We start from the raw sequence: 23,190 nt of genomic DNA on the forward strand, positions 1-23,190 counted from the left end.
ATGAAATTGTCCCATCTACTAATGATAGAGTTAAAGACTTTGAAAAATTCTATCAAGTTGCCAAATACCTCGTCATCAATTTAGTGACATTGTCCTTATCTTGTAATAGAAATGAAAACTTTATTATGACTAAAGGAGAAATATATGAAATAATCGTATATACTTTTAGTATACGAAAGAAACCCCAATACTATAGGTATATTAAATATAAAACATATGAAAATGAATATTTATCACATGAATACAGACAAAATATAAGTATATTAAATAATATACATATGAAAATAAATATTATATAATATAATAATATATAATATAATAATAATAATATTATAATATATATTATTATTATAATATAATTATATATTAATAAAGGAAATAATGATGAAATATTTATATTTTCTATTAGTATTATAGAGAAAACCCATACACGTGAAAGGTTATAGTAGTGTAAGCGACGCTTTTATCGACAGAGGGTTCAAAAACTACTATAGGTAGGCAGTGGTTGCCGACCACTCGTATTGTTCGAAACTTATGTATTTATATGATTTCGACAATAATATATGGAAATTAAATATTAAACATATGGAAATGAATATTTATCGTATGGATAAATGAAGAAATGATAAAATATTCCTATATTCTCTTGGAAATATAGGAATAATCCATATACGTGAAAGGTTATAGTAGTGTAAGCGACGCTTTTATCGACAGAGGGTTCAAAAACTACTATAGGTAGGCAGTGGTTGCCGACCTCTCGTATTGTTCGAAACTTATGTATTTATATGATTTCGACAATAATATATGGAAATTAAATATTAAACATATGGAAATGAACATTTATCGTATGGATAAATGAAAAAATGATAAAATATTCCTATATTCTCTTGGAAATATAGGAATAATCCATATACGTGAAAGGTTATAGTAGTGTAAGCGACCCTTTTATCGACAGAGGGTTCAAAAACTACTATAGGTAGGCAGTGGTTGCCGACCTCTCGTATTGTTCGAAACTTATGTATTTATATGATTTCGACAATAATATATGGAAATTAAATATTAAACATATGGAAATGAATATTTATCGTATGGATAAATGAAAAATGATAAAATATTCCTATATTCTCTTGGAAATATAGGAATAATCCATATACGTGAAAGGTTATAGTAGTGTAAGCGACCCTTTTATCGACAGAGGGTTCAAAAACTACTATAGGTAGGCAGTGGTTGCCGACCTCTCGTATTGTTCGAAACTTATGTATTTATATGATTTCGACAATAATATATGGAAATTAAATATTAAACATATGGAAATGAACATTTATCGTATGGATAAATGAAAAAATGATAAAATATTCCTATATTCTCTTGGAAATATAGGAATAATCCATATACGTGAAAGGTTATAGTAGTGTAAGCGACCCTTTTATCGACAGAGGGTTCAAAAACTACTATAGGTAGGCAGTGGTTGCCGACCTCTCGTATTGTTCGAAACTTATGTATTTATATGATTTCGACAATAATATATGGAAATTAAATATTAAACATATGGAAATGAACATTTATCGTATGGATAAATGAAAAAATGATAAAATATTCCTATATTCTCTTGGAAATATAGGAATAATCCATATACGTGAAAGGTTATAGTAGTGTAAGCGACCCTTTTATCGACAGAGGGTTCAAAAACTACTATAGGTAGGCAGTGGTTGCCGACCTCTCGTATTGTTCGAAACTTATGTATTTATATGATTTCGACAATAATATATGGAAATTAAATATTAAACATATGGAAATGAATATTTATCGTATGGATAAATGAAGAAATGATAAAATATTCCTATATTCTCTTGGAAATATAGGAATAATCCATATACGTGAAAGGTTATAGTAGTGTAAGCGACCCTTTTATCGACAGAGGGTTCAAAAACTACTATAGGTAGGCAGTGGTTGCCGACCTCTCGTATTGTTCGAAACTTATGTATTTATATGATTTCGACAATAATATATGGAAATTAAATATTAAACATATGGAAATGAACATTTATCGTATGGATAAATGAAAAAATGATAAAATATTCCTATATTCTCTTGGAAATATAGGAATAATCCATATACGTGAAAGGTTATAGTAGTGTAAGCGACCCTTTTATCGACAGAGGGTTCAAAAACTACTATAGGTAGGCAGTGGTTGCCGACCTCTCGTATTGTTCGAAACTTATGTATTTATATGATTTCGACAATAATATATGGAAATTAAATATTAAACATATGGAAATGAATATTTATCGTATGGATAAATGAAGAAATGATAAAATATTCCTATATTCTCTTGGAAATATAGGAATAATCCATATACATGAAAGGTTATAGTAGTGTAAGCGACCCTTTTATCGACAGAGGGTTCAAAAACTACTATAGGTAGGCAGTGGTTGCCGACCTCTCGTATTGTTCGAAACTTATGTATTTATATGATTTCGACAATAATATATGGAAATTAAATATTAAACATATGGAAATGAATATTTATCGTATGGATAAATGAAGAAATGATAAAATATTCCTATATTCTCTTGGAAATATAGGAATAATCCATATACGTGAAAGGTTATAGTAGTGTAAGCGACCCTTTTATCGACAGAGGGTTCAAAAACTACTATAGGTAGGCAGTGGTTGCCGACCACTCGTATTGTTCGAAACTTATGTATTTATATGATTTCGACAATAATATATGGAAATTAAATATTAAACATATGGAAATGAATATTTATCATATGAATAATGGAAAAATATATTTAATTATATATGAATAAAGGAAATATCAATATAATATTACTGTATTCTCTTAATATATAAGAGAATATCCTATATGTTGGATGGCAAACAGAATTGAAAATACCCGCTTTGAGGACAGCGGGTTCAAAAACTACTATAGGTAGGCAGTGGTTGCCGACCTCTCGTATTACATTGGTTACTTACAAATAAAGTATATTATTTTCCGTACAAATTTGTTTCTCAGTTCTTATGAACATTGGGACTTGGCTCCGCGGTTAATAGGAATATACGCCCTTAGATAATATCGTTGAAACAAAAGTCAAGTTTCTATTATACATAGAATAACAAATCGTTTCCATATATTATCGTTAATTTTTGGATGCAGGCAAATATATTATTATTTATTACCTGTCATAAAGTTGGAAGTGTTTATATCGTTACCCGCGGTATAATAAAATTTTTGGAAAATTACAAATTTTATATATAAATCATCATATGCGCTCGGTTTTATGTTATATATTACCAGAGAGTTATATGGAAAAAGATAAATTTTAAATTTATCATCAAAATGCAAATGATTTAGCTCAATATTTATATTGGTTAAACAAAAATTGTACATGTGTGGATACAATAATTATGTATGTTGGAAACAAAATGATATTTTAGAATGAAATATGTATAATATAAATAAAAAATTATGGAAATATATATATATATATAAACAAGAATGGAATTTACGAATACGAATACGAATGCTATATAAAAATGGCCGTAATCGAATTAAAATAGATTTAAAAACCCAAAGGCAAATTTTATAATAAGAAATGGAATTATATAAAATGGAAATCTATAATATTTATATTACTTATTTCAATTCAAAAAATATGAATGAAATATGAAAAAAGAAACATTATTCTGGTTGATCCTGCCAGTAGTTATATGCTTGTCTCAAAGATTAAGCCATGCATGTCTAAGTACACACGAATTAAAAGTGAAACCGCAAAAGGCTCATTATATCAGTTATGGTTCCTTAGATCGTTAACAGTTACTTGGATAACTGTGGTAATTCTAGAGCTAATACATGCAATTAAAACATGAACCTTATGGGACATGTGCTTTTATTAGGCTAAAACCAAGCGATCGCAAGATCGTTATATTGGTTGAACTCTAGATAACATGCAGATCGTATGGTCTTGTACCGACGACAGATCTTTCAAATGTCTGCCCTATCAACTTTTGATGGTAGTATCTAGGACTACCATGGTTGCAACGGGTAACGGGGAATCAGGGTTCGATTCCGGAGAGGGAGCCTGAGAAACGGCTACCACATCTAAGGAAGGCAGCAGGCGCGTAAATTACCCACTCCCAGCTCGGGGAGGTAGTGACGAAAAATAACAATACAGGACTCATATCCGAGGCCCTGTAATTGGAATGAGTACACTTTAAATCCTTTAACAAGGACCAATTGGAGGGCAAGTCTGGTGCCAGCAGCCGCGGTAATTCCAGCTCCAATAGCGTATATTAAAGTTGTTGCGGTTAAAACGTTCGTAGTTGAACTTGTGCTTCATACGGGTAGTACAACTTACAATTGTGGTTAGTACTATACCTTTATGTATGTAAGCGTATTACCGGTGGAGTTCTTATATGTGTTTAAATACTTGTATTTTTTCATATGTTCCTCCTATTTAAAAACCTGCATTAGTGCTCTTAAACGAGTGTTATTGTGGGCCGGTACTATTACTTTGAACAAATTAGAGTGCTTAAAGCAGGCTTCAAATGCCTGAATATTCTGTGCATGGGATAATGAAATAAGACCTCTGTTCTGCTTTCATTGGTTTTCAGATCAAGAGGTAATGATTAATAGAAGCAGTTTGGGGGCATTAGTATTACGACGCGAGAGGTGAAATTCTTGGACCGTCGTAAGACTAACTTAAGCGAAAGCATTTGCCAAAGATGTTTTCATTAATCAAGAACGAAAGTTAGAGGTTCGAAGGCGATCAGATACCGCCCTAGTTCTAACCATAAACGATGCCAGCTAGCAATTGGGTGTAGCTACTTTTATGGCTCTCTCAGTCGCTTCCCGGGAAACCAAAGCTTTTGGGCTCCGGGGGAAGTATGGTTGCAAAGCTGAAACTTAAAGGAATTGACGGAAGGGCACCACCAGGAGTGGAGCCTGCGGCTTAATTTGACTCAACACGGGAAAACTTACCAGGTCCGAACATAAGTGTGTAAGACAGATTGATAGCTCTTTCTCGAATCTATGGGTGGTGGTGCATGGCCGTTCTTAGTTCGTGGAGTGATTTGTCTGGTTAATTCCGATAACGAACGAGACTCAAATATATTAAATAGATATCTTCAGGATTATGGTGCTGAAGCTTATATAGCCTTCATTCATGGTGGCAGTAAAATGTTTATTGTGTTTGAATGTGTTTATGTAAGTGGAGCCGTACCTGTTGGTTTGTCCCATTATAAGGACACTAGCTTCTTAAATGGACAAATTGCGTCTAGCAATAATGAGATTGAGCAATAACAGGTCTGTGATGCCCTTAGATGTCCTGGGCTGCACGCGCGCTACAATGAAAGTATCAACGTGTATTTCCTAGACCGAGAGGTCCGGGTAAACCGCTGAACCACTTTCATGCTTGGGATTGTGAACTGAAACTGTTCACATGAACTTGGAATTCCCAGTAAGTGTGAGTCATTAACTCGCATTGATTACGTCCCTGCCCTTTGTACACACCGCCCGTCGCTACTACCGATTGAATTATTTAGTGAGGTCTCCGGACGTGATCACTGTGACGCCTTGCGTGTTACGGTTGTTTCGCAAAAGTTGACCGAACTTGATTATTTAGAGGAAGTAAAAGTCGTAACAAGGTTTCCGTAGGTGAACCTGCGGAAGGATCATTATTGTATAATATCCTTACCGTTAATAAACATTTGTTATAATACAAATAAATTGAATTTACCAAAAACCAAATTTACCAAATTACAATGAGATCAATTTACAAAAGCACATGATTTATGATTATTTACAAAAGCAATTATATATGACTATTATCGAACACAATAATTCAATTGATTCAAAGAATCAAAAATCAAATTAAAATGATGATCTGGTTTTCCTAGCCAAACATCATAAAATGTGGTTAGCCACCACATTGGGTTATATGTGACTGCGGTCCACATTAATCCACATAAGTTAAAAATTGTGATTGGGGACCACAATATATTGTGTGTGAAGTTTTGCGGATTCACAAAAAAATAATATGATTTATATATTGCTTTAAAATAAAAATAAACAATGTGTTTCCTAAAAATTCGAAAATGGACAATCGAATTTTTAAAATTTGTGTGTATATGGACCATAATATACACGCGTTGCGAATATGTATTGTTCATCTTAGTTATGAGCATACGTTGGCTAATGCAACAACCTAAAATATACAATGTTGTACCTGGCATCCATCAGGTTAATGTTTTATATAAAATGCAGTATGTATCGCCCATATTGGTAATTATAAATAAAATGGTAATTATATGATACATATTGCTTATATGAAACTAAGACATTTCGCAGCATTTATTTTAGGTATAAAAATACATTTATTGAAGGAATTGATATATGCCAGTAAAATGGTGTATTTTTAATTTCTTTCAATAAAAACAATATTGACATTATATAGAAATGAATTATAAAACTCTAAGCGGTGGATCACTCGGCTCATGGGTCGATGAAGAACGCAGCAAACTGTGCGTCATCGTGTGAACTGCAGGACACATGAACATCGACATTTTGAACGCATATCGCAGTCCATGCTGTTATGTACTTTAATTAATTTTATAGTGCTGCTTGGACTACATATGGTTGAGGGTTGTAAGACTATGCTAATTAAGTTGTTTATAAATTTTTATAAGCATATGGTATATTATTGGATAAAATAATAATTTTATTCATAATATTAAAAACTGTATATGAAAAACATTATCCTCACATTTGAATGTGAAAAACGAAGAGAAATATTTTCTTTTTCAATCAAATAATACTGAGAAATGTCTAGCATAAAAAATTGAATTATTTTTCATCTAGGATTGTCTCTTATTAATGATTCGGAAATAGAAAAAATTTGGTTATGTTATTTTCTTCGTTGGTTCGTTAATGGAAAATACTAAGCTACAAAAAATAATGGAAATTATTACAACGAATTTAATAAAATGTTTTATCATTATATATAAAGAATTAATAGCAATAAAAAGTTATATACAACCTCAACTCATATGGGACTACCCCCTGAATTTAAGCATATTAATTAGGGGAGGAAAAGAAACTAACAAGGATTTTCTTAGTAGCGGCGAGCGAAAAGAAAACAGTTCAGCACTAAGTCACTTTGTCTATATGGCAAATGTGAGATGCAGTGTATGGAGCGTCAATATTCTAGTATGAGAAATTAACGATTTAAGTCCTTCTTAAATGAGGCCATTTACCCATAGAGGGTGCCAGGCCCGTATAACGTTAATGATTACTAGATGATGTTTCCAAAGAGTCGTGTTGCTTGATAGTGCAGCACTAAGTGGGTGGTAAACTCCATCTAAAACTAAATATAACCATGAGACCGATAGTAAACAAGTACCGTGAGGGAAAGTTGAAAAGAACTCTGAATAGAGAGTTAAACAGTACGTGAAACTGCTTAGAGGTTAAGCCCGATGAACCTGAATATCCGTTATGGAAAATTCATCATTAAAATTGTAATATTTAAATAATATTATGAGGATAGTGTGCATTTTTTCCATATAAGGACATTGTAATCTATTAGCATATCCCAAATTTATCATAAAATATAACTTATAGTTTATTCAAATTAAAGTGCTTGCATTTTAACACAGAATAAATGTTATTAATTTGATAAAGTGCTGATAGATTTATATGATTACAGTGCGTTAATTTTTCGGAATTATATAATGGCATAATTATCATTGATTTTTATGTTTATTATATGCACTTGTATGATTAACAATGCGAAAGATTCAGGATACCTTCGGGACCCGTCTTGAAACACGGACCAAGGAGTCTAACATATGTGCAAGTTATTGGGATATAAACCTAATAGCGTAATTAACTTGACTACTAATGGGATTAGTTTTTTAACTATTTATAGCTAATTAACACAATCCCGGGGCGTTCTATATAGTTATGTATAATGTATATTTATATTATTTATGCCTCTAACTGGAACGTACCTTGAGCATATATGCTGTGACCCGAAAGATGGTGAACTATACTTGATCAGGTTGAAGTCAGGGGAAACCCTGATGGAAGACCGAAACAGTTCTGACGTGCAAATCGATTGTCAGAATTGAGTATAGGGGCGAAAGACCAATCGAACCATCTAGTAGCTGGTTCCTTCCGAAGTTTCCCTCAGGATAGCTGGTGCATTTTAATATTATATAAAATAATCTTATCTGGTAAAGCGAATGATTAGAGGCCTTAGGGTCGAAACGATCTTAACCTATTCTCAAACTTTAAATGGGTAAGAACCTTAACTTTCTTGATATGAAGTTCAAGGTTATGATATAATGTGCCCAGTGGGCCACTTTTGGTAAGCAGAACTGGCGCTGTGGGATGAACCAAACGTAATGTTACGGTGCCCAAATTAACAACTCATGCAGATACCATGAAAGGCGTTGGTTGCTTAAAACAGCAGGACGGTGATCATGGAAGTCGAAATCCGCTAAGGAGTGTGTAACAACTCACCTGCCGAAGCAACTAGCCCTTAAAATGGATGGCGCTTAAGTTGTATACCTATACATTACCGCTAAAGTAGATGATTTATATTACTTGTGATATAAATTTTGAAACTTTAGTGAGTAGGAAGGTACAATGGTATGCGTAGAAGTGTTTGGCGTAAGCCTGCATGGAGCTGCCATTGGTACAGATCTTGGTGGTAGTAGCAAATAATCGAATGAGACCTTGGAGGACTGAAGTGGAGAAGGGTTTCGTGTGAACAGTGGTTGATCACGAGTTAGTCGGTCCTAAGTTCAAGGCGAAAGCCGAAAATTTTCAAGTAAAACAAAAATGCCAAACTACATACAAAAAGCGAATATAATACACTTGAATAATTTTGAACGAAAGGGAATACGGTTCCAATTCCGTAACCTGTTGAGTATCCGTTTGTTATTAAATATGGGCCTCGTGCTCATCCTGGCAACAGGAACGACCATAAAGAAGCCGTCGAGAGATATCGGAAGAGTTTTCTTTTCTGTTTTATAGCCGTACTACCATGGAAGTCTTTCGCAGAGAGATATGGTAGATGGGCTAGAAGAGCATGACATATACTGTTGTGTCGATATTTTCTCCTCGGACCTTGAAAATTTATGGTGGGGACACGCAAACTTCTCAACAGGCCGTACCAATATCCGCAGCTGGTCTCCAAGGTGAAGAGTCTCTAGTCGATAGAATAATGTAGGTAAGGGAAGTCGGCAAATTAGATCCGTAACTTCGGGATAAGGATTGGCTCTGAAGATTGAGATAGTCGGGCTTGATTGGGAAACAATAACATGGTTTATGTGCTCGTTCTGGGTAAATAGAGTTTCTAGCATTTATGTTAGTTTCTTGTTCCCCGGATAGTTTAGTTACGTAGCCAATTGTGGAACTTTCTTGCTAAAATTTTTAAGAATACTATTTGGGTTAAACCAATTAGTTCTTATTAATTATAACGATTATCAATTAACAATCAATTCAGAACTGGCACGGACTTGGGGAATCCGACTGTCTAATTAAAACAAAGCATTGTGATGGCCCTAGCGGGTGTTGACACAATGTGATTTCTGCCCAGTGCTCTGAATGTCAAAGTGAAGAAATTCAAGTAAGCGCGGGTCAACGGCGGGAGTAACTATGACTCTCTTAAGGTAGCCAAATGCCTCGTCATCTAATTAGTGACGCGCATGAATGGATTAACGAGATTCCTACTGTCCCTATCTACTATCTAGCGAAACCACAGCCAAGGGAACGGGCTTGGAATAATTAGCGGGGAAAGAAGACCCTTTTGAGCTTGACTCTAATCTGGCAGTGTAAGGAGACATAAGAGGTGTAGAATAAGTGGGAGATATTAGACCTCGGTTTGGTATCGTCAATGAAATACCACTACTCTTATTGTTTCCTTACTTACTTGATTAAATGGAACGTGTATCATTTCCTAGCCATTATACGGATATATTTATTATATCTTATGGTATTGGGTTTTGATGCAAGCTTCTTGATCAAAGTATCACGAGTTTGTTATATAATCGCAAACAAATTCTTTAATAAAACGATGCATTTATGTATTTTTGATTTGAAAATTTGGTATAACTCCAATTACTCAGGTATGATCCAATTCAAGGACATTGCCAGGTAGGGAGTTTGACTGGGGCGGTACATCTCTCAAATAATAACGGAGGTGTCCCAAGGCCAGCTCAGTGCGGACAGAAACCACACATAGAGCAAAAGGGCAAATGCTGACTTGATCTCGGTGTTCAGTACACACAGGGACAGCAAAAGCTCGGCCTATCGATCCTTTTGGTTTAAAGAGTTTTTAACAAGAGGTGTCAGAAAAGTTACCATAGGGATAACTGGCTTGTGGCGGCCAAGCGTTCATAGCGACGTCGCTTTTTGATCCTTCGATGTCGGCTCTTCCTATCATTGTGAAGCAAAATTCACCAAGCGTTGGATTGTTCACCCATGCAAGGGAACGTGAGCTGGGTTTAGACCGTCGTGAGACAGGTTAGTTTTACCCTACTAATGACAAAACGTTGTTGCGACAGCATTCCTGCGTAGTACGAGAGGAACCGCAGGTACGGACCAATGGCACAATACTTGTTCGAGCGAACAGTGGTATGACGCTACGTCCGTTGGATTATGCCTGAACGCCTCTAAGGTCGTATCCGTGCTGGACTGCAATGATAAATAAGGGGCAATTTGCATTGTATGGCTTCTAAACCATTTAAAGTTTATAATTTACTTTATAAACGACAATGGATGTGATGCCAATGTAATTTGTAACATAGTAAATTGGGAGGATCTTCGATCACCTGATGCCGCGCTAGTTACATATAAAAGCATTATTTAATACAATGACAAAGCCTAGAATCAATTGTAAACGACTTTTGTAACAGGCAAGGTGTTGTAAGTGGTTGAGCAGCTGCCATACTGCGATCCACTGAAGCTTATCCTTTGCTTGATGATTCGAAATAAGTACACTAATGTACTTATTATTGTTGGTTCGTGAGGTTTAGCGCAGCGCACTAGCTATAGTATAGCGCCTGCCTGCCTCTCGGATCGATCCCGGTAGCCAAATGCATTGTCATCGAATTAGTGACGCGCGCATATGAGATTGTCCCTATCTACTAATAATATAGAATTAAAGACTTTACAAAATTCTATCAAGTTGCCAAATATGAAATTGTCCCCATCTACTAATGATATAGAATTAAAGACTTTACAAAATTCTATCAAGTTGCCAAATGCATTGTCATCGATTTAGTGACGCGCGCATATGAAATTGTCCCTATCTACTAATAATATAGAATTAAAGACTTTACAAAATTCTATCAAGTTGCCAAATATGAAATTGTCCCCATCTACTAATGATATAGAATTAAAGACTTTACAAAATTCTATCAAGTTGCAAATGCATTGTCATCGATTTAGTGACGCGCGCATATGAAATTGTCCCTATCTACTAATAATATAGAATTAAAGACTTTACAAAATTCTATCAAGTTGCCAAATATGAAATGTCCCCATCTACTAATGATATAGAATTAAAGACTTTACAAAATTCTATCAAGTTGCCAAATGCATTGTCATCGATTTAGTGACGCGCGCATATGAAATTGTCCCTATCTACTAATAATATAGAATTAAAGACTTACAAAATTCTATCAAGTTGCCAAATATGAAATTGTCCCCATCTACTAATGATATAGAATTAAAGACTTTACAAAATTCTATCAAGTTGCCAAATGCATTGTCATCGATTTAGTGACGCGCGCATATGAAATTGTCCCTATCTACTAATAATATAGAATTAAAGACTTTACAAAATTCTATCAAGTTGCCAAATATGAAATTGTCCCCATCTACTAATGATATAGAATTAAAGACTTTACAAAATTCTATCAAGTTGCAAATGCATTGTCATCGATTTAGTGACGCGCGCATATGAAATTGTCCCTATCTACTAATAATATAGAATTAAAGACTTTACAAAATTCTATCAAGTTGCCAAATATGAAATTGTCCCCATCTACTAATGATATAGAATTAAAGACTTTACAAAATTCTATCAAGTTGCCAAATGCATTGTCATCGATTTAGTGACGCGCGCATATGAAATTGTCCCTATCTACTAATAATATAGAATTAAAGACTTTACAAAATTCTATCAAGTTGCCAAATATGAAATTGTCCCCATCTACTAATGATATAGAATTAAAGACTTTAAAAAATTCTATCAAGTTGCCAAATGACTCGTCATCAATTTAGTGACGCATATGAAATTGTCCCATCTACTAATGATAGAGTTAAAGACTTTGAAAAATTCTATCAAGTTGCCAAATACCTCGTCATCAATTTAGTGACATTGTCCTTATCTTGTAATAGAAATGAAAACTTTATTATGACTAAAGGAGAAATATATGAAATAATCGTATATACTTTTAGTATACGAAAGAAACCCCAATACTATAGGTATATTAAATATAAAACATATGAAAATGAATATTTATCACATGAATACAGACAAAATATAAGTATATTAAATAATATACATATGAAAATAAATATTATATAATATAATAATATATAATATAATAATAATAATATTATAATATATATTATTATTATAATATAATTATATATTAATAAAGGAAATAATGATGAAATATTTATATTTTCTATTAGTATTATAGAGAAAACCCATACACGTGAAAGGTTATAGTAGTGTAAGCGACGCTTTTATCGACAGAGGGTTCAAAAACTACTATAGGTAGGCAGTGGTTGCCGACCACTCGTATTGTTCGAAACTTATGTATTTATATGATTTCGACAATAATATATGGAAATTAAATATTAAACATATGGAAATGAATATTTATCGTATGGATAAATGAAGAAATGATAAAATATTCCTATATTCTCTTGGAAATATAGGAATAATCCATATACGTGAAAGGTTATAGTAGTGTAAGCGACGCTTTTATCGACAGAGGGTTCAAAAACTACTATAGGTAGGCAGTGGTTGCCGACCTCTCGTATTGTTCGAAACTTATGTATTTATATGATTTCGACAATAATATATGGAAATTAAATATTAAACATATGGAAATGAACATTTATCGTATGGATAAATGAAAAAATGATAAAATATTCCTATATTCTCTTGGAAATATAGGAATAATCCATATACGTGAAAGGTTATAGTAGTGTAAGCGACCCTTTTATCGACAGAGGGTTCAAAAACTACTATAGGTAGGCAGTGGTTGCCGACCTCTCGTATTGTTCGAAACTTATGTATTTATATGATTTCGACAATAATATATGGAAATTAAATATTAAACATATGGAAATGAACATTTATCGTATGGATAAATGAAAAAATGATAAAATATTCCTATATTCTCTTGGAAATATAGGAATAATCCATATACGTGAAAGGTTATAGTAGTGTAAGCGACCCTTTTATCGACAGAGGGTTCAAAAACTACTATAGGTAGGCAGTGGTTGCCGACCTCTCGTATTGTTCGAAACTTATGTATTTATATGATTTCGACAATAATATATGGAAATTAAATATTAAACATATGGAAATGAATATTTATCGTATGGATAAATGAAGAAATGATAAAATATTCCTATATTCTCTTGGAAATATAGGAATAATCCATATACATGAAAGGTTATAGTAGTGTAAGCGACCCTTTTATCGACAGAGGGTTCAAAAACTACTATAGGTAGGCAGTGGTTGCCGACCTCTCGTATTGTTCGAAACTTATGTATTTATATGATTTCGACAATAATATATGGAAATTAAATATTAAACATATGGAAATGAATATTTATCGTATGGATAAATGAAGAAATGATAAAATATTCCTATATTCTCTTGGAAATATAGGAATAATCCATATACGTGAAAGGTTATAGTAGTGTAAGCGACCCTTTTATCGACAGAGGGTTCAAAAACTACTATAGGTAGGCAGTGGTTGCCGACCACTCGTATTGTTCGAAACTTATGTATTTATATGATTTCGACAATAATATATGGAAATTAAATATTAAACATATGGAAATGAATATTTATCATATGAATAATGGAAAAATATATTTAATTATATATGAATAAAGGAAATATCAATATAATATTACTGTATTCTCTTAATATATAAGAGAATATCCTATATGTTGGATGGCAAACAGAATTGAAAATACCCGCTTTGAGGACAGCGGGTTCAAAAACTACTATAGGTAGGCAGTGGTTGCCGACCTCTCGTATTACATTGGTTACTTACAAATAAAGTATATTATTTTCCGTACAAATTTGTTTCTCAGTTCTTATGAACATTGGGACTTGGCTCCGCGGTTAATAGGAATATACGCCCTTAGATAATATCGTTGAAACAAAAGTCAAGTTTCTATTATACATAGAATAACAAATCGTTTCCATATATTATCGTTAATTTTTGGATGCAGGCAAATATATTATTATTTATTACCTGTCATAAAGTTGGAAGTGTTTATATCGTTACCCACGGTATAATAAAATTTTTGGAAAATTACAAATTTTATATATAAATCATCATATGCGCTCGGTTTTATGTTATATATTACCAGAGAGTTATATGGAAAAAGATAAATTTTAAATTTATCATCAAAATGCAAATGATTTAGCTCAATATTTATATTGGTTAAACAAAAATTGTACATGTGTGGATACAATAATTATGTATGTTGGAAACAAAATGATATTTTAGAATGAAATATGTATAATATAAATAAAAAATTATGGAAATATATATATATATAAAAACAAGAATGGAATTTACGAATACGAATACGAATGCTATATAAAAATGGCCGTAATCGAATTAAAATAGATTTAAAAACCCAAAGGCAAATTTTATAATAAGAAATGGAATTATATAAAATGGAAATCTATAATATTTATATTACTTATTTCAATTCAAAAAATATGAATGAAATATGAAAAAAGAAACATTATTCTGGTTGATCCTGCCAGTAGTTATATGCTTGTCTCAAAGATTAAGCCATGCATGTCTAAGTACACACGAATTAAAAGTGAAACCGCAAAAGGCTCATTATATCAGTTATGGTTCCTTAGATCGTTAACAGTTACTTGGATAACTGTGGTAATTCTAGAGCTAATACATGCAATTAAAACATGAACCTTATGGGACATGTGCTTTTATTAGGCTAAAACCAAGCGATCGCAAGATCGTTATATTGGTTGAACTCTAGATAACATGCAGATCGTATGGTCTTGTACCGACGACAGATCTTTCAAATGTCTGCCCTATCAACTTTTGATGGTAGTATCTAGGACTACCATGGTTGCAACGGGTAACGGGGAATCAGGGTTCGATTCCGGAGAGGGAGCCTGAGAAACGGCTACCACATCTAAGGAAGGCAGCAGGCGCGTAAATTACCCACTCCCAGCTCGGGGAGGTAGTGACGAAAAATAACAATACAGGACTCATATCCGAGGCCCTGTAATTGGAATGAGTACACTTTAAATCCTTTAACAAGGACCAATTGGAGGGCAAGTCTGGTGCCAGCAGCCGCGGTAATTCCAGCTCCAATAGCGTATATTAAAGTTGTTGCGGTTAAAACGTTCGTAGTTGAACTTGTGCTTCATACGGGTAGTACAACTTACAATTGTGGTTAGTACTATACCTTTATGTATGTAAGCGTATTACCGGTGGAGTTCTTATATGTGTTTAAATACTTGTATTTTTTCATATGTTCCTCCTATTTAAAAACCTGCATTAGTGCTCTTAAACGAGTGTTATTGTGGGCCGGTACTATTACTTTGAACAAATTAGAGTGCTTAAAGCAGGCTTCAAATGCCTGAATATTCTGTGCATGGGATAATGAAATAAGACCTCTGTTCTGCTTTCATTGGTTTTCAGATCAAGAGGTAATGATTAATAGAAGCAGTTTGGGGGCATTAGTATTACGACGCGAGAGGTGAAATTCTTGGACCGTCGTAAGACTAACTTAAGCGAAAGCATTTGCCAAAGATGTTTTCATTAATCAAGAACGAAAGTTAGAGGTTCGAAGGCGATCAGATACCGCCCTAGTTCTAACCATAAACGATGCCAGCTAGCAATTGGGTGTAGCTACTTTTATGGCTCTCTCAGTCGCTTCCCGGGAAACCAAAGCTTTTGGGCTCCGGGGGAAGTATGGTTGCAAAGCTGAAACTTAAAGGAATTGACGGAAGGGCACCACCAGGAGTGGAGCCTGCGGCTTAATTTGACTCAACACGGGAAAACTTACCAGGTCCGAACATAAGTGTGTAAGACAGATTGATAGCTCTTTCTCGAATCTATGGGTGGTGGTGCATGGCCGTTCTTAGTTCGTGGAGTGATTTGTCTGGTTAATTCCGATAACGAACGAGACTCAAATATATTAAATAGATATCTTCAGGATTATGGTGCTGAAGCTTATATAGCCTTCATTCATGGTGGCAGTAAAATGTTTATTGTGTTTGAATGTGTTTATGTAAGTGGAGCCGTACCTGTTGGTTTGTCCCATTATAAGGACACTAGCTTCTTAAATGGACAAATTGCGTCTAGCAATAATGAGATTGAGCAATAACAGGTCTGTGATGCCCTTAGATGTCCTGGGCTGCACGCGCGCTACAATGAAAGTATCAACGTGTATTTCCTAGACCGAGAGGTCCGGGTAAACCGCTGAACCACTTTCATGCTTGGGATTGTGAACTGAAACTGTTCACATGAACTTGGAATTCCCAGTAAGTGTGAGTCATTAACTCGCATTGATTACGTCCCTGCCCTTTGTACACACCGCCCGTCGCTACTACCGATTGAATTATTTAGTGAGGTCTCCGGACGTGATCACTGTGACGCCTTGCGTGTTACGGTTGTTTCGCAAAAGTTGACCGAACTTGATTATTTAGAGGAAGTAAAAGTCGTAACAAGGTTTCCGTAGGTGAACCTGCGGAAGGATCATTATTGTATAATATCCTTACCGTTAATAAACATTTGTTATAATACAAATAAATTGAATTTACCAAAAACCAAATTTACCAAATTACAATGAGATCAATTTACAAAAGCACATGATTTATGATTATTTACAAAAGCAATTATATATGACTATTATCGAACACAATAATTCAATTGATTCAAAGAATCAAAAATCAAATTAAAATGATGATCTGGTTTTCCTAGCCAAACATCATAAAATGTGGTTAGCCACCACATTGGGTTATATGTGACTGCGGTCCACATTAATCCACATAAGTTAAAAATTGTGATTGGGGACCACAATATATTGTGTGTGAAGTTTTGCGGATTCACAAAAAAATAATATGATTTATATATTGCTTTAAAATAAAAATAAACAATGTGTTTCCTAAAAATTCGAAAATGGACAATCGAATTTTTAAAATTTGTGTGTATATGGACCATAATATACACGCGTTGCGAATATGTATTGTTCATCTTAGTTATGAGCATACGTTGGCTAATGCAACAACCTAAAATATACAATGTTGTACCTGGCATCCATCAGGTTAATGTTTTATATAAAATGCAGTATGTATCGCCCATATTGGTAATTATAAATAAAATGGTAATTATATGATACATATTGCTTATATGAAACTAAGACATTTCGCAGCATTTATTTTAGGTATAAAAATACATTTATTGAAGGAATTGATATATGCCAGTAAAATGGTGTATTTTTAATTTCTTTCAATAAAAACAATATTGACATTATATAGAAATGAATTATAAAACTCTAAGCGGTGGATCACTCGGCTCATGGGTCGATGAAGAACGCAGCAAACTGTGCGTCATCGTGTGAACTGCAGGACACATGAACATCGACATTTTGAACGCATATCGCAGTCCATGCTGTTATGTACTTTAATTAATTTTATAGTGCTGCTTGGACTACATATGGTTGAGGGTTGTAAGACTATGCTAATTAAGTTGTTTATAAATTTTTATAAGCATATGGTATATTATTGGATAAAATAATAATTTTATTCATAATATTAAAAACTGTATATGAAAAACATTATCCTCACATTTGAATGTGAAAAACGAAGAGAAATATTTTCTTTTTCAATCAAATAATACTGAGAAATGTCTAGCATAAAAAATTGAATTATTTTTCATCTAGGATTGTCTCTTATTAATGATTCGGAAATAGAAAAAATTTGGTTATGTTATTTTCTTCGTTGGTTCGTTAATGGAAAATACTAAGCTACAAAAAATAATGGAAATTATTACAACGAATTTAATAAAATGTTTTATCATTATATATAAAGAATTAATAGCAATAAAAAGTTATATACAACCTCAACTCATATGGGACTACCCCCTGAATTTAAGCATATTAATTAGGGGAGGAAAAGAAACTAACAAGGATTTTCTTAGTAGCGGCGAGCGAAAAGAAAACAGTTCAGCACTAAGTCACTTTGTCTATATGGCAAATGTGAGATGCAGTGTATGGAGCGTCAATATTCTAGTATGAGAAATTAACGATTTAAGTCCTTCTTAAATGAGGCCATTTACCCATAGAGGGTGCCAGGCCCGTATAACGTTAATGATTACTAGATGATGTTTCCAAAGAGTCGTGTTGCTTGATAGTGCAGCACTAAGTGGGTGGTAAACTCCATCTAAAACTAAATATAACCATGAGACCGATAGTAAACAAGTACCGTGAGGGAAAGTTGAAAAGAACTCTGAATAGAGAGTTAAACAGTACGTGAAACTGCTTAGAGGTTAAGCCCGATGAACCTGAATATCCGTTATGGAAAATTCATCATTAAAATTGTAATATTTAAATAATATTATGAGGATAGTGTGCATTTTTTCCATATAAGGACATTGTAATCTATTAGCATATCCCAAATTTATCATAAAATATAACTTATAGTTTATTCAAATTAAAGTGCTTGCATTTTAACACAGAATAAATGTTATTAATTTGATAAAGTGCTGATAGATTTATATGATTACAGTGCGTTAATTTTTCGGAATTATATAATGGCATAATTATCATTGATTTTTATGTTTATTATATGCACTTGTATGATTAACAATGCGAAAGATTCAGGATACCTTCGGGACCCGTCTTGAAACACGGACCAAGGAGTCTAACATATGTGCAAGTTATTGGGATATAAACCTAATAGCGTAATTAACTTGACTACTAATGGGATTAGTTTTTTAACTATTTATAGCTAATTAACACAATCCCGGGGCGTTCTATATAGTTATGTATAATGTATATTTATATTATTTATGCCTCTAACTGGAACGTACCTTGAGCATATATGCTGTGACCCGAAAGATGGTGAACTATACTTGATCAGGTTGAAGTCAGGGGAAACCCTGATGGAAGACCGAAACAGTTCTGACGTGCAAATCGATTGTCAGAATTGAGTATAGGGGCGAAAGACCAATCGAACCATCTAGTAGCTGGTTCCTTCCGAAGTTTCCCTCAGGATAGCTGGTGCATTTTAATATTATATAAAATAATCTTATCTGGTAAAGCGAATGATTAGAGGCCTTAGGGTCGAAACGATCTTAACCTATTCTCAAACTTTAAATGGGTAAGAACCTTAACTTTCTTGATATGAAGTTCAAGGTTATGATATAATGTGCCCAGTGGGCCACTTTTGGTAAGCAGAACTGGCGCTGTGGGATGAACCAAACGTAATGTTACGGTGCCCAAATTAACAACTCATGCAGATACCATGAAAGGCGTTGGTTGCTTAAAACAGCAGGACGGTGATCATGGAAGTCGAAATCCGCTAAGGAGTGTGTAACAACTCACCTGCCGAAGCAACTAGCCCTTAAAATGGATGGCGCTTAAGTTGTATACCTATACATTACCGCTAAAGTAGATGATTTATATTACTTGTGATATAAATTTTGAAACTTTAGTGAGTAGGAAGGTACAATGGTATGCGTAGAAGTGTTTGGCGTAAGCCTGCATGGAGCTGCCATTGGTACAGATCTTGGTGGTAGTAGCAAATAATCGAATGAGACCTTGGAGGACTGAAGTGGAGAAGGGTTTCGTGTGAACAGTGGTTGATCACGAGTTAGTCGGTCCTAAGTTCAAGGCGAAAGCCGAAAATTTTCAAGTAAAACAAAAATGCCAAACTACATACAAAAAGCGAATATAATACACTTGAATAATTTTGAACGAAAGGGAATACGGTTCCAATTCCGTAACCTGTTGAGTATCCGTTTGTTATTAAATATGGGCCTCGTGCTCATCCTGGCAACAGGAACGACCATAAAGAAGCCGTCGAGAGATATCGGAAGAGTTTTCTTTTCTGTTTTATAGCCGTACTACCATGGAAGTCTTTCGCAGAGAGATATGGTAGATGGGCTAGAAGAGCATGACATATACTGTTGTGTCGATATTTTCTCCTCGGACCTTGAAAATTTATGGTGGGGACACGCAAACTTCTCAACAGGCCGTACCAATATCCGCAGCTGGTCTCCAAGGTGAAGAGTCTCTAGTCGATAGAATAATGTAGGTAAGGGAAGTCGGCAAATTAGATCCGTAACTTCGGGATAAGGATTGGCTCTGAAGATTGAGATAGTCGGGCTTGATTGGGAAACAATAACATGGTTTATGTGCTCGTTCTGGGTAAATAGAGTTTCTAGCATTTATGTTAGTTTCTTGTTCCCCGGATAGTTTAGTTACGTAGCCAATTGTGGAACTTTCTTGCTAAAATTTTTAAGAATACTATTTGGGTTAAACCAATTAGTTCTTATTAATTATAACGATTATCAATTAACAATCAATTCAGAACTGGCACGGACTTGGGGAATCCGACTGTCTAATTAAAACAAAGCATTGTGATGGCCCTAGCGGGTGTTGACACAATGTGATTTCTGCCCAGTGCTCTGAATGTCAAAGTGAAGAAATTCAAGTAAGCGCGGGTCAACGGCGGGAGTAACTATGACTCTCTTAAGGTAGCCAAATGCCTCGTCATCTAATTAGTGACGCGCATGAATGGATTAACGAGATTCCTACTGTCCCTATCTACTATCTAGCGAAACCACAGCCAAGGGAACGGGCTTGGAATAATTAGCGGGGAAAGAAGACCCTTTTGAGCTTGACTCTAATCTGGCAGTGTAAGGAGACATAAGAGGTGTAGAATAAGTGGGAGATATTAGACCTCGGTTTGGTATCGTCAATGAAATACCACTACTCTTATTGTTTCCTTACTTACTTGATTAAATGGAACGTGTATCATTTCCTAGCCATTATACGGATATATTTATTATATCTTATGGTATTGGGTTTTGATGCAAGCTTCTTGATCAAAGTATCACGAGTTTGTTATATAATCGCAAACAAATTCTTTAATAAAACGATGCATTTATGTATTTTTGATTTGAAAATTTGGTATAACTCCAATTACTCAGGTATGATCCAATTCAAGGACATTGCCAGGTAGGGAGTTTGACTGGGGCGGTACATCTCTCAAATAATAACGGAGGTGTCCCAAGGCCAGCTCAGTGCGGACAGAAACCACACATAGAGCAAAAGGGCAAATGCTGACTTGATCTCGGTGTTCAGTACACACAGGGACAGCAAAAGCTCGGCCTATCGATCCTTTTGGTTTAAAGAGTTTTTAACAAGAGGTGTCAGAAAAGTTACCATAGGGATAACTGGCTTGTGGCGGCCAAGCGTTCATAGCGACGTCGCTTTTTGATCCTTCGATGTCGGCTCTTCCTATCATTGTGAAGCAAAATTCACCAAGCGTTGGATTGTTCACCCATGCAAGGGAACGTGAGCTGGGTTTAGACCGTCGTGAGACAGGTTAGTTTTACCCTACTAATGACAAAACGTTGTTGCGACAGCATTCCTGCGTAGTACGAGAGGAACCGCAGGTACGGACCAATGGCACAATACTTGTTCGAGCGAACAGTGGTATGACGCTACGTCCGTTGGATTATGCCTGAACGCCTCTAAGGTCGTATCCGTGCTGGACTGCAATGATAAATAAGGGGCAATTTGCATTGTATGGCTTCTAAACCATTTAAAGTTTATAATTTACTTTATAAACGACAATGGATGTGATGCCAATGTAATTTGTAACATAGTAAATTGGGAGGATCTTCGATCACCTGATGCCGCGCTAGTTACATATAAAAGCATTATTTAATACAATGACAAAGCCTAGAATCAATTGTAAACGACTTTTGTAACAGGCAAGGTGTTGTAAGTGGTTGAGCAGCTGCCATACTGCGATCCACTGAAGCTTATCCTTTGCTTGATGATTCGAAATAAGTACACTAATGTACTTATTATTGTTGGTTCGTGAGGTTTAGCGCAGCGCACTAGCTATAGTATAGCGCCTGCCTGCCTCTCGGATCGATCCCGGTAGCCAAATGCATTGTCATCGAATTAGTGACGCGCGCATATGAGATTGTCCCTATCTACTAATAATATAGAATTAAAGACTTTACAAAATTCTATCAAGTTGCCAAATATGAAATTGTCCCCATCTACTAATGATATAGAATTAAAGACTTTACAAAATTCTATCAAGTTGCCAAATGCATTGTCATCGATTTAGTGACGCGCGCATATGAAATTGTCCCTATCTACTAATAATATAGAATTAAAGACTTTACAAAATTCTATCAAGTTGCCAAATATGAAATTGTCCCCATCTACTAATGATATAGAATTAAAGACTTTACAAAATTCTATCAAGTTGCAAATGCATTGTCATCGATTTAGTGACGCGCGCATATGAAATTGTCCCTATCTACTAATAATATAGAATTAAAGACTTTACAAAATTCTATCAAGTTGCCAAATATGAAATGGTCCCCATCTACTAATGATATAGAATTAAAGACTTTACAAAATTCTATCAAGTTGCCAAATGCATTGTCATCGATTTAGTGACGCGCGCATATGAAATTGTCCCTATCTACTAATAATATAGAATTAAAGACTTTACAAAATTCTATCAAGTTGCCAAATATGAAATTGTCCCCATCTACTAATGATATAGAATTAAAGACTTTACAAAATTCTATCAAGTTGCCAAATGCATTGTCATCGATTTAGTGACGCGCGCATATGAAATTGTCCCTATCTACTAATAATATAGAATTAAAGACTTT

General features: G+C 34.5%; 6 non-coding genes across 6 annotated transcripts; all 6 read left to right on the forward strand.

The window, feature by feature from the left end:
• Positions 1 to 3,687: 3,687 nt before the first annotated feature.
• On the forward strand, positions 3,688 to 5,682 carry LOC122625445. The gene has a single exon (XR_006326587.1). It is a non-coding gene; the product is annotated as a small subunit ribosomal RNA (ribosomal RNA).
• Positions 5,683 to 6,471: 789 nt separating this feature from the next.
• Positions 6,472 to 6,650, forward strand: LOC122625455. Its single transcript, XR_006326595.1, has one exon. It is a non-coding gene; the product is annotated as a 5.8S ribosomal RNA (ribosomal RNA).
• Positions 6,651 to 7,036: 386 nt separating this feature from the next.
• Positions 7,037 to 10,997, forward strand: LOC122625451. Its single transcript, XR_006326592.1, has one exon. It is a non-coding gene; the product is annotated as a large subunit ribosomal RNA (ribosomal RNA).
• Positions 10,998 to 15,027: 4,030 nt separating this feature from the next.
• Positions 15,028 to 17,022, forward strand: LOC122625446. The gene has a single exon (XR_006326588.1). It is a non-coding gene; the product is annotated as a small subunit ribosomal RNA (ribosomal RNA).
• A 789-nt stretch (positions 17,023 to 17,811) lies between these two features.
• Positions 17,812 to 17,990, forward strand: LOC122625456. The gene has a single exon (XR_006326596.1). It is a non-coding gene; the product is annotated as a 5.8S ribosomal RNA (ribosomal RNA).
• Positions 17,991 to 18,376: 386 nt separating this feature from the next.
• On the forward strand, positions 18,377 to 22,337 carry LOC122625452. The gene has a single exon (XR_006326593.1). It is a non-coding gene; the product is annotated as a large subunit ribosomal RNA (ribosomal RNA).
• The last annotated feature ends 853 nt before the right edge of the window (positions 22,338 to 23,190 follow it).

This window comes from Drosophila teissieri, unplaced genomic scaffold (assembly GCF_016746235.2).
Source record: "Drosophila teissieri strain GT53w unplaced genomic scaffold, Prin_Dtei_1.1 Segkk107_quiver_pilon_scaf, whole genome shotgun sequence".
NCBI classification, from domain to species: Eukaryota; Metazoa; Arthropoda; class Insecta; order Diptera; family Drosophilidae; genus Drosophila; species Drosophila teissieri.